This window comes from Neofelis nebulosa, chromosome 8 (genome assembly GCF_028018385.1).
Source record: "Neofelis nebulosa isolate mNeoNeb1 chromosome 8, mNeoNeb1.pri, whole genome shotgun sequence".
Classification (NCBI taxonomy): domain Eukaryota; kingdom Metazoa; phylum Chordata; class Mammalia; order Carnivora; family Felidae; genus Neofelis; species Neofelis nebulosa.
The window spans coordinates 63,976,262-63,988,876 of NC_080789.1; positions in this window are offsets into that span (position 1 = coordinate 63,976,262).

Consider the following 12,615-nt stretch of genomic DNA (forward strand, 5'->3'; position numbering starts at 1 on the left):
AATGGAAATATTTGTTTCAATTTGATAGGGCGAGGGATTAGGTGTAATTTTGTCCTTTCTTTCAAAATTACCAAAATGTGGGGGCGCCTGGGTGGCGCAGTCGGTTAAACGTCCGACTTCAGCCAGGTCACGATCTCGCGGTCCGTGAGTTCGAGCCCCGCGTCGGGCTCTGGGCCGATGGCTCAGAGCCTGGAGCCTGGAGCCTGTTTCCGATTCTGTGTCTCCCTCTCTCTCTGCCCCTCCCCCGTTCATGCTCTGTCTCTCTCTGTCCCAAAAATAAATAAAAAAGGTTGGAAAAAAAAATTAAAAAAAAAAAAACAAAAAAACAAAATTACCAAAATGTGATAATTTGGGTAATTAATTAAATTAAATTAATTAATTTCAATTAAAAAAAAACTTACTCATGGGATGATATAGTGCTGAGCATCAGGCCGTATTTCTAAAACCATTCAGAGTTCTGACGTCTCTTCTTCCAACCTCACCTCATTCATATTCATATTATTGTTATCGTTCATTGAATACCTACCACATGTATACTTACCTCGTTTCCATCTTCCACAATGAACTCTGTAAGATAGGTAAATTACTTAAGATTTTGTTGGTTCCAAGTAATAGGAATCCAGTCTACCACTCAAGAAAAAACCTTTTTTTTTTTTCTTTTTCCGTTTAAGGATGCAGGAGTTTCTTCCAGACTCAGTGCAGTGAGTGTGTCTCAATCAGTCACTGGGAGGAAGAGGTCAAATGCACAAGATTCTTTCTCTTCACCCTTTCTTCCTCTCTGGGCCTTTGCTTCTGTGCACCTGTTTCCAGCTTCTTTGATGCAAACCAGCTTTCTCGGCTTCGTGTCCACATAGGAACACACGGCTCCTGACAGCCTTTGGGTCTATGCTCAGTCCGGCCGCGCAGAAAAGTCTCCAGCATGACTATGCTCAGTCCGGCCGCACAGAAAAGTCTCCAGCATGACTCTCTCTGGGTCTCAACTCCTCCTTCAGGAGGTAGGGCCTGATGGTCCAGCTTGGGTCAGGTCCCAACCTCGGGCCCCATCATCATGTTATATGAACATGGCTGCCAGGAATCACCACCGTTCCTACACGAATAGGATGAGGGAGCAATTCCTAAAAAAAAAAGCATTTGAGAGTGGATAGGAGGAGGTGGGTCAGGTAGTCGGAAAGGAAAACCAGTGTATGCCACACATTTTTCCTCTTTCTACAGATGAGGACACCAAGGCTCAGAGAGGTTAGTGGACAGGCTTCAGGTCATACATATGGAGCTGGAATTCAGACCCAGGTCTGCCTCTCTCAGAAGTCCACTGCATCACATCACCACACACATTTATTGACAGCAAGTTAGTCAGACCTAAGAGTGTCCCAGATGGAGGAGACAAGATATGCAAAGGCCCGGAGGCAGAGAAGGAACTGTGGGCCTAAGGGGCTGAAGAGAAGAAGTCCAGGGTGACCGGACCACGCAAAGACAGAAGAGGGCTGAGGAAAGAGATGTGGCCAAAGTTGCAGGATGGTTCAGATCAAGCGATAGGGGCCTTCTGATAAGGAGTTCGGACTTGAACCTGAGGGCAGTGACACGCAGCAGGGAACATTATGGAATATCCATTTGCATTTTAGAGGAGCTTCTCCAGCTTCAGTAAAAAGGATGAACTGGATTGACTAGATGGGTGCAGGACAGAAAGAGGAGTTTCCACTAACCTCGAGGAGAGATGTCGGTGGCTGGGACCAAGGTGGGGATGAAGGTAGGCGGAGTTGGGAGAGACAATCAGGATGTGGAAAGGACAAGGGTTTGGGTTTGATTTCTCGACTGATGGCGGGGGTGAGAGGTAGAAGGAGGTCGCTAACAAATCTCATGCGGAGTCATACCATTCTCTGAACATCAGGGACAGAACAGGTTTGGGGTGATAGATAACGAGTTCCGTTTGGGACATGATGAATTTGAGAAGCTTGGGAGACATCTAAGAAGTCATCCAGAAGCAACTGGGTCTTTAGGGACACCAGCACTTACGGGAGAGGCAAAGAAGAGAAGCCCACAGAGAAGTCTGAGAAGGAGCCCCCACCAGGCAGGAGGGAGACCATCAGCGGGAGGCAGGAAAGCCAAGAAGCGGGATGGTTAGCAGTCAAATGTTGCCCAGAGGACGAGTTAAATAAGGAAGGACTGATAAGGGGCCACTGGATTTCCCAACAAGGAGGCCAGTGGTAACCACCAAGAGATCAGTTTCCATGGCAGAGCTGGAAAGTGGTGGGCCGAGAGTGGGAAGTGAGGAAGCAGAGACTTTTCCAATAAATGTGACCATGAAGGGGAAGGGTGGTTGAGAGAGACTGGGGTGGTTGGAAGGTGGGGGGTGAGTGTTTTTTGTTTGCAGCAAGCTTCACCCGGATGGAAAGGACCCACAGAGAAGGGCAAATTGAGGATTCATTCCGAAGCCTGAAGGGTCACTGAGAGAAGAGGAAACTGAGACCCCAAGCCAGCTGCCTGTTTTTATAAATAAAGTTTTATTCAAACAGAAAAGAGACAGAGACAGAGGAAAGGGGGACCGGATATGGATGCAGGTGAGTTTATAGGTGTGGTGTCAGCAGTGAGAGAGCGCCCTGGGCTTTCATTTTCTACGAGAAGGCAAAATCAGGGAAATCTGAGATTTACCACCACCTCATTTAGACAAGTGTGATAAATCTGTTTTTGTGGTTTTACCTCAATACTGTGGGATCAAATTCTCAAATTCACACCTGAAATACAATAAAAATGCAAATCTGGGAGAAGTGCAGAAAGGCCAGTTTTAATGAGTGAATATTGTTTTTTAAGAAAGAGGTAATTTTATTCACTTCAGGTACATACAGTAACACCAAATATTACCTAGTGATTGGGAAAGAATCACTTGTAATTAGCATAGAAATTGTTTGGCATGTAAATTAGTTTTTCTGAAGTACTTGACTATGCTTAAAAACAGTACTTTAGTATTTTAAGAATTCCCCTTGTGGGGTGAAACCACTTTATATCTATTTTAAGACCTTGTTAAGTCTGCTTAAATGTAGTTAATTTTTTTTTTTTTTCTGGAAAAGATACCGGCTGCATCAGAAAACTGTTTCTGGCAAAGGTAAGATTGTATAAGTGTGCACCACACAGGCGCTTTCCAAAGGCCATTTCCACCAGAGAGCAGATCTGATTGCCGGAGATTGTTACTAAGGGAACAGTGGGGTGCGAATATAAATTTCACTTCACAAAAGACCTAACGAAAGTATTGATCCAAAGAGATCAGCCAGTGAGTACAGGATAAGAAGCTGTGTCTAATTGAAATAAACACGCATATAGACATAGCATATATATGTATATATGCAATCTTAGGTTTTTACCTTGTCCTGCAAATCTCTCCTGTTTAGCTGCTGCCCAGATAAGGAAACCAGGGAGATTAGAGAGCCAGGGGCTGGGGAGAGGGACTGGACTGCCTTTTTCCCCTCTCACTTGAGAGAGGAGCAAAGCTAGAAGCATTGACCCCAAGCCAGCCTATAGCTCCACGGAACAGAAGCTGTAAACACTATCCGTGAGGATAGTACACTATTGTTGGTATTGGTAGTATTATTTGTTGAACAATTTTGGCCTGGCCCTTTGCCCAACCTGCTCACAACCACCTTATGTATTATTCCCATTTCAAGATGGGGAAGCTGAGTATCCGTGCTGATCTGCGTCCGGGATCGCAGGCTCGTGAATGGCCGTCAGGACCCCAAAGCTCCGTGGTTGTGGGTTTTGTTTCCTTACGCTTCCGGCAACCCCCCACAACGGGCCTCAGGTTAGTCACACGGTCACATGTTATCATCTGTGCAAGCGGCCTGTGCAAGGCACCTCTCGGATTTTGTTTTCTATCTCTTTCTCCACTCCCTTTTCCAATCTCCATCCACCTGCTCCCCTCACCCCCCAGGCACTGTGGTGAACTTGTTCATGTCCTTAAATACATGCACATCTTTGTGAAGGCTGTGGCGTTGTTTTGAATATGCATGCATTCTATTATGATTGTGTGGGGGGGATAGAAACACTTGACATAAGGTCTACCCTCTTAGCATATTTTTAAGTATACAACACAGTATTGTTAACAATAGGCTGTATACTGCACAGAGCTCTAGAACTTTACCTTGTAGAAATGAAACTCTGTACCTTTGACTACTCACATCCTATTTCCACCTCCCCCCAGCCCTGATAACCACCACTCTACTCTCTGCTTCTATGAGTTTGACTATTTTAGATTCCTCAAAAAGTGATACCTTGTCATATTTGTCCTTCCATATCTGGCTTATTTCACTTAGCATAACGTCCTCCAGATCCATCTATGTTGTTGCAAATGGTAGGATTCCCTCCTTTTTTTTTTTTTTAAATGTTTATTCAGTTTTGAGAGAGAGCAACAGAGAGTGAGCAGGGGAGGGGCAGAGAGAGAGGGAGACACGGAACTCGAAGCAGGCTCCAGGCTCCATACTGTCAGCACGGAGCCCGACACGGGGCTCAAACTCAGGAACCGTGAGATCATGACCTGAGCTGAAGTCGGACACTTAACTAACCCACCCAGGCACCCCATGGAGTCCCTCCTTTTTAAATATTAATATTCATATTCATTAATGGGTGAATAATATTCCACTGAGTGTACATACTGTGTTTTCTTTTTCTAAATATTTTTAAAGTTTATTTATTTATTTTGAGAGAGACAGAGACAGAGAGAGCAGGGGAGAGGCAGAGAGAGGGGTGGAGAGAGAATCCCACTCAGACTCCGAGCTGACAGTGCAGAGCCCAACATGGGGCTTGAACTCACGAACCATGAGATCATGACCTGAGCTGAGATCAAGAGTTGGATGCTTAACCGACTAAGCCACCAATCTTTTTTTATTTATTTAGACAGAGACAGAGACAGCAAGAGCGGGGGAGAGACAGAGAGAGAGAGAGAGAGAGAGAGAGAGAGAGAGAGAATCCCAAGCAGGCTCTGTACCATGAGCACAGACCCCGATCCCAACGTGGGGCTCAAACTCACAAAACCAGGAGATCATGACCTGAGCAGAAACTGAGAGTCACTTAACCAAATGAGCCACCCAGGCGCCCCTTGTCTTTTTTTTTTTTTTTTTTTAGGAGAGCTTATTTTTAAGTAATCTCTACACACAACGTGGGGCTTGAACTTACAACTCCAAGATCAAGAGTCGCATGCTCCACCAGCTGAGTCAGCCAGGCGCCCCAATATACCACATGTTCTTTATCCCATTTGTCTGTCGATGGACAGCTGGGTTGCTTCATGGTCTTGGCTATCATGAATAATGCTGCAATGAACATGGGAGTGCAGAAATATCTTTGGGATCCTGATTTCAGTTCCTTTGGGTATATACCCAGAAGTGGGACTGCTGGATCATCTGGTGGTTCTCTTACTCATTCCAAATTTATATGAAAGGCATTGTGCTATGACTTTCATTCTCTTTTTGCCCGTCAGTTCTGTGTTTTCTAGATCTATCCATGTAGCAGGGTGCCTGGGGGCTCAGTTGAGCGGCTGACTCTTGATTTCAACTCAGGTCATGATCTCATGGTTGAGTTTGAGCCCTGCATTGGGCTCCATGCTATCACAGTGTGGAGTCCGCTTGGGACTCTCTCTCTCTGCCCCTCCCATGCCCTCTCTCTCTCTCTCTCAAAATAAATAAATAAACTTGAAAAAAATTTTTAAAAGATCTATCCATGTTACTGTATGTATATTTGGTTCAATGGATGACATAATATTCTGAGATATTCATTTATAACATTTTACTTAGCCATTCCCCCAGGGATGGACACCAAGGTTGGGTCTAGCTCCCTGCTACCACAAACAACACTGGGTTGAACTCCCTCATGCGTGTCCCCTCATGGACTTGTATGAGTACTTTACTGACGTATGGGTGCACACATGGTATCACAAGGCCAAATGGGACAGACACACCCATTTTCAGTAATGCTAAAAAGGCTATACCAATTTACGTTTCTATAAAAATTACACAAGAGTTTCTATTTCCCCGCATCGTTGCCAACACTGGGCATTATTCACTTTTTACAATTTTGCCATTTTGATAGATGTCAGTTGTTGTGTCATTTAAGTGTGCATTTCTTACCTCACTAGTGAGTTTGAGTTGTATTGTTAGTCTTTTGGGCTTCTTTTTTAGCGAACTGACTCTTCACGTCTTTGCCCACTTTTTATTGGGTCTTGCTGATTTCCAGGAATTTCTCACATATTATAGACAATAATGCCTTAAAGTTTTAGGGATTGCAAATATCTCCTTTCAGTCTGCCATCTTTTTTTTTCAATTAGAGAGAGAGAGAGAGAGAGTGGGGGAGAAAGGCAGAGGGAGAGAGAGAGAGAGAGAGAGAGAGAGAGAGAGAGAGAGAATCTTAAGCAGGATCCATGCTCAGAGTAGAGCCTGACTTGGGGCTTGATCCCACGAACCATGAGATCATGACCTGAGCCGAAATCAAGAGTCTGACACTCAACTGACTGAGCCGCCCAGGTGCCCCTCATTAATTTTTGATGTCACCTTTATTAGGTATTAGTTCTTAGGTGTCTATGATTCTGTTTCTGAGCTCTTTATTGTGTTCCACTGGTCCATTTGTCTATCTGTCCACTTGTCTGGTCTTACTCCTCTTACTATGGCTTATCATCTGCTAGAGCAAGTCTATCCTCTTCTCACTTCATCAGAATTGACTTGGCCAGATTCACATATCCTTTGATCTAGGAATTTCACTTTTTCAAATTTATCCTACACATATACTTGAATGAAGCAAAATGATGTACACACCAGTTTACTCACTGCAACATTGTTTGTAACAGCCCCAAATTAGGAACAACCAAACTTCCAAATAGAGGGGACTGGCTCTGGAAAACAGTGTGGAGGTTCCTCAAAAAATTAAAAAGAGACATACCCTATGACCCAGCAACAGCACTGCTAGGAATTTACCCAAAAGACACAGGAGTGCTGATGCATAGGGGCACGTGTACCCCAACGTTTATAGCAGCACTTTCAACAATAGCCAAATTATGGGAAGAGCCCAAATGTACATCAACGGATGGATGGATAAAGAAGATGTGGTTTATATATACAATGGGATACTACGTGGCAATGAGAAAGAACGAAATCATGCCATTTGCAGCAACGTGGATGGAACTGGAAGGTATCATGCTGAGTGAAATAAGTCAGTCAGAGAAAGACAGATATCATATGTTTTCCCTCATATGTGGAAACTTAGCAGAAGACCATGGGGGAAGGGAGGGGAAAAAAATATTTACAAACAGAGAGGGAGGAGGCAAACCATAAGAGACTCTTAAATACAGAGAACAAAGGGTGGATGGGGGCAGGGGAGAGAGGAAAAGGGGTGATGGGCATTGAGGCATGCACTTGTTGGGATGAGCACTGGGTATTGTATGTAAGCCAACTTGACAATAAATTATATTAAAACATTTTTAATCAATAAAAGAAAAAAGAGAGAGGGGCCAGGTTTAAATAAGGTGTATTTAAACAGCAGAATAGGGGCGCCTGGGTGGCTCAGTCGGTTAAGCGGCCGACTTCAGCTCAGGTCATGATCTCATGGTCCGTGAGTTCGAGCCCCGCGTCGGGCTCTGTGCTGCCAGCTCAGAGCCTGGAGCCTGTTTCAGATTCTGTGTCTCCCTCTCTCTGACCCTCCCCCGTTCATGCTCTGTCTCAAAAATAAATAAACGTTAAAAAAAAATTTTTAATAAAAAAATAAATAAACAGCAGAATAAAATGAATACAGAAAAGGAAAGGAAAGAAAAAAGGAAAGAAGGAAAGAGAAAAGAAAAGAAAAGAAAAGAAAAGAAAAGAAAAGAAAAGAAAGTAAAGGCAAGGAAGAAAAAGAAAGCTCTCTATCTGCCAATATGGAAAAATTTCCAAGATATATTATTAAGTGAAAAAAATAAGGTGTAGAATAGTGTATATAATATGCTACTTTTGGGGGTGCCTGGGTGGCTCAGTTTGTTAACAGTCCAACTCTTGATCTTGGCTCAGGTAATGATCTCACAGTTCATGGTTCGAGCCCTGCATCAGGCTCCACGCTGACAGCACAGAGCCTGCTTGGGATTCTCTCTACCTCTCTCTCTCTGCCTCTCGCCCGCTCGTGCTTTCTCTCTCTCAAAATAAATAAACTTAAAAAAATATATGCTACTTTTGTATAAAAGGTAGGGTGGGACAGGCTCCATATTAAATTCACATATATATATCTACATAGATATATATATATGTAAATATTAAAAACATAGGGGCGCCTGGGTGGTGCAGTCAGTTGGGCGTTCCACTTCGGCTCAGGTCGTGATCTCGCAGTTTGTGAGTTTGAGCCCCACATCGGACTCTGTGCTGACAGCCCAGAGCCTGGAACCTGCTTGGGATTCCATGTCTCCCTCTCTCTCTGCCCCTCCCCCGCTCATGCTCGCTCTCTCTCTCTCTCTCTCTCTCTCTCAAAAAAAAAATAAACATTAAAAAAAATAAAGTACTCTTTGCTTAATTAAAAAAAAAAATATATATATATATTAAAAATACATACGTTACATATATAAACTCTGAAGGGACAGAAGCATAAAAACCTAAGACTGGTGATTTCTCTGGGGGTCAGGGAATGGGAGACAAGGATGGAAGGGAGACTTTTGGCACTTTTGGTTTTGAACCATGTGAACGTATAAACTATTCCAAAAGTCACCTAAAATAAGGGGGAAATTGATACAGCTTGTTAGGAATTTATATTCTTCCATACAAAATTAAGAATAAATTTGTTGAATTACTAAAAAGAAATTCAGCTGGATTTGACTAGGATGAAAACCGTTGCTCCTCGCTACTCTGCTCCTTCCTCAGGTATCAGAAGTGCAACGAAAGATATGAGGGACCGAAGCCAGGGGAAGACCCTGGTCAGGTGGGAACAAGGACCGGAAACGGTCCAGAATTCAGGAGAAAGTCACCAAGTGGCACGTGGCTGTGGTTTTCCTTTTAAACTCTGGTCATTCAGAGAACCATCTATTCCACTCCTATGTTTGCCTGTTTTATTAAGGAATTACATCTCAGTCGGTTAAGCACCGACGTCGGCTCAAGTCATGATCTCGCGGTTCGTGAGTTCGAGCCCCGCGTCGGGCTCTGTGCTGCCGGCTCAGAGCCTGGAGCCTGCTTCGGATTCTGTGTCTCCCTCTCCCTCTGCTCCTTCCCCGCTCAGGCTCCATCTCTCTCTGTCTCTCAAAAATAAATAAACGTAAAAAAAAAAAAAAACCCAACCCTAAAAAAAAAAGGAATTACATCTCTGGGGAGGAAGTAAAGAGTATTGAACAAAAGTCTTTAGAACACCTCTGTCCGTGAGCAACCCCTACTTGAAGCCTAAGTGGTGGATAAAAACCTCATCACCCACCTGGCGAAAGGTCATCTTAACTGCAGGCAGGGGCGCTCGAGAAAAACTGCCTTGGTCCAGCTGAGTTTACAAATCCAGACCCAAAGAGGGCAGACTGGCATGCTTTGCAAGCTTGTTTGCTTTCATTTTTCTGAACATCAGTCCAGCTTCTTGTCCTGAAGGATCACAGATTCCAAATTGGTAGAGTCAAAATTAATGAGATTTCCCAGTAATGAGCCTAAGACTAAAATTATGGAAAATCCACTAATTATAGACTATGCAGCCACCTATAACCACTACTTGGAGCCAGGACTCTGTGGGGAGGAGGGAGAGGAAGGTCACAGATGCAACCTGTGCCTGACCGTCCTTCCTTCCTGCTGCCCCTGCCCTTCTCCCTAGGCTAGGGGGCCTCACAGCACCCAGTGCTTCCTGCCTCTGAGCTCTGACCCTGCCCCCACCCCCACCAGGTCAAGCTAGGTCCTGCTTCTAAGGGCTCTGCAAGGCCAAATTCCTGGAAACTACAAAATAGGGCCCAGAGTGGAGGTGGGGGGCATGTTTTCCCCCTCAGTTCTGGGAAGCAGTGGGGGAGGGATGCCGGGAGAAGGAATAAGGTAGAAAAGGCAGACGAAATGCCCATTATACCCAAGCCCGTCAATTTCCTTTTTTCATCTCTTTATCAGTGTTTGTGACTGAGCTTCTTATCAACAGGAAACGCCTGCCTAAGGGGACAGGGCAGGTCCAGGGGGACTGGACGCCAGGGATTGGGAATTCTGGGTAATGCACCGCTGCTGTCCAGCCTGACCGAACGGCCTCATGATTGCCAGGACCCAGTAAGGCTCTTGGCCTTGGCATCTGGTGAATCCTTAGGTCTACACAGTAAGACAGCACACCAGACCGGCCCTGAGGCCAAAGGTCTGCAGGAGGGTGAGGCTCCACCTCTAGCCCTCCATGACCAAGGACAAGTCACCAAACAGATCAAGCCATGAAGTAAGAATTGCCCTTATCCCTAAAACCCACCAAACCCCCTCCTTTCTAGCTGAGGAGAGGCCAAATGACCTACCAAGGTCACAGACAACTTAATGACAATCGCCCCAGTTGGCCCTTCTACTGTGTTTGCCTTCAGCCCTCAGAGGATGGCACCTGTGCTGGGCCTCCCGGCCTGGGACAATTAGGTACCTGGCACGACTTCTAGATGAAGGGAGGAGAGGGGCTCGAGCACTGATTAACCTCCTACTATGTGCCAGGGGCTTTAAAAACACGGATCCTCACTCCAGGCTACTGGTTTCCCAGACGGGGCTCCCAGGAGAGGGACAGACTGAGGGTCAGGTTTCACGGGACGCTAAGATCAAATCTTGGTGCTGAAAATAAACGCCCAAGAGGGATATCTGGGCCAAGCAAGGCTTTATGGGTGGCTCAGAGGAACAGGTTTATCTAGACGTCTTTCTTCAGACTGGCAGACGACTGAACCAAGAGTATGAGAACTGGCTGTTCCCCTGGTGAGGAGAGACAGGAAGGTTTCTGTAGAACAGAGCTTGGGCCACCTTGCTGCCCACTTCCTGGCCCTCTTGCCTACCAGTTGCTCTTGAGAGGCCACACTCTGCTTCTGGAAATTCCAGCGTGCCTCTTGCCCTGTCCTTGTGTCTCCCTGGACAACCCCACTCTTCCCTCTCACCTCACCACTTGCGCCTCCAGTTGGGATCTAGGTCACTAAGAGTGGGTGGGTGAGAAAGAACAGAGAAGAGACTCATCCAGACGTGACACCCTGCAGGGCAGCAGTGACAACACTTTAACCTGAAATCTGCCTGAAAATAGACTGTGTGTCTATGACATTATGCAAATTATATGCAAAGTCAAGAAGCCCTCTGTCTCTATTTCTAGCAAACTGAATGTGGCCCTGGTGTTAGCAGCTCCTTCCAAGAGTCGCCCACCTAGAGTGACGACGGCAGTTCGCATCAGTCCCCAACCTGGGAGACTGGACTCAGGACGGGCACCCCTCCACTCCAGCCCCAGGCCTGGGTCTTTTACACATGAGGACTGTTATGTCTTGGTCTGTTAATCTTGATGCAAGTGAGGAGTTGGAGAAGCACAGCACCCTCCTTGAAGGTGATGTGGGGTGGGCCTGAGGGAGACTGGTGACTGGGAGGAAGGGAAAATTGTCCTTGAAGGCCTGGGTACCGTGAGGCCCTGGCAGGGGAAGGTTGGTCCTCAGCCTCAAAGCCCATGCTCTAGAGACCACCTTCACCCCCCCACTTGGGCATGTTACAGGCACTCATCACCCCTAGGGAGGGTCCTTATTACACAATCCTCTCCCTCTTCGCACAGGTAAGGACATTAGAGTTTGGGGTCCCCCAGGAAAGTAGAGCAAAACTGCAAAGAAGTCAATGGGTTTCTTTCTTCCACAGGCAGGCAGGTTCCCTAGGCTCTACATGGCACCTCCCAAGGGCACGGTGACCTCCCAAGGACTCTTCTACCCCTGGAGGGCAATGAGCCAATTCTCCTTTGTCCCACCCCAGCCATAGCCAACCATAGTGTGGACATCAGGGCGGAGATGTAAGGACCAGGTCGGGTGGGCACAGGGAGGCGAAAGGCAGCCTTTGTGGGACACCAGGAACGCTCCAATTTCCACAAAGCTGGTCTGAGAGGTCCTCTGGGGAGGAGGGCACTGTCTGTTGTGGGGAGCTCCATGGACACAGGCACAGGGAGGCTGTAGCAGGCTCTAGGCATAAGGCCAACTGGGGGGCCGCAGGACATAGGGTCGGTCCTCTGTGATACAATCAGGGCACCCTTTCTGCGGTTCCCTAACAGGGCCTCTGATACAAGGCACAGATTTTTCTGGGCTGAGAAGTCAGATGGACGAGTCCCTTCTCTAATTCTTGCAGTACCTTTCTCCCACATGGCACGTCCTTGCTCCCACTGTCCCGGGGTTGGGGGTGGTGGGAGGTGTTTTCCAAGCCCAGGACGCCAAGATGGGTCTCCGAGGATGGTGAGGTCCTTACCAGTCCAGGGGTGAGGGCCGACTCCCGGCAAGGTGGGGGCCCCATTTGGGGGGGAGGGACTTGAGAACAGAGAAAAATCGAGGCAGACGGGTCCAAGCTGACTCTGAGTGAGGACACAAAAGAGCGCCTTCCTAGGTTTTCGGGGGACAGTCCCTGCAGACTGAGACCCGGCGCAGCTCACGCACGTGCACGCCGGACGCACAGAAGGCGGTCCAGCCCGGGGAAGGGCCCGCGGGTGCCCGCGCAGGGGCGG